We start from the raw sequence: 677 nt of genomic DNA on the forward strand, positions 1-677 counted from the left end.
GCGGCCGCTCGTTCCCCATCGGGCCGCCCCTTCCTCCCCATCCTCCTCTTCCTCCTGCCCCGTGACATCACGGCCCAGCTCCCTCATCAGCCGCCCCGCATGACACCGGCACGGCAGCACCCTTTTGGCTCCGAGGACGAGCCGGTTCAGCTCCTTCGAGGCTCCACAGGTACCCCCTTGCACCCCACCGGGCACCCCTGCTCTCAGTCATATGCATTCCTCTTCCTCCTGCCCCGTGACATCACGGCCCAGCTCCCTCATCAGCCGCCCCGCATGACACCGGCACGGCAGCACCCTTTTGGCTCCGAGGACGAGCCGGTTCAGCTCCTTCGAGGCTCCACAGGTACCCCCTTGCACCCCACCGGGCACCCCTGCTCTCAGTCATATGCATATATACATGCATGCACAAATATGTGCGCACGGCGGCGTGGGTGCGTGCACAAGCACACGCACACGTGTGTGCAGCTGGGCATGCAGAGAAAGGAGCATGTGCATGCGTAAGCGCGCACCCATACACATAGATGCACTCGGATGCACGGGCACACATGGATATGTGTGCACAGACATCCACTCGTGCTTGCACACACGTGGGCTGTAGCACGGGGCAGGCCCGGGCGTGGGAGGGCTGCTCTGGGGCGGGGGGGGGGCGTTTGGCTTTCTTTCCCTGTGGAGCCGAG

Source organism: Aptenodytes forsteri, unplaced genomic scaffold (genome assembly GCF_000699145.1).
Source record: "Aptenodytes forsteri isolate BGI_AS27 unplaced genomic scaffold, ASM69914v1 Scaffold302, whole genome shotgun sequence".
NCBI classification, from domain to species: domain Eukaryota; kingdom Metazoa; phylum Chordata; class Aves; order Sphenisciformes; family Spheniscidae; genus Aptenodytes; species Aptenodytes forsteri.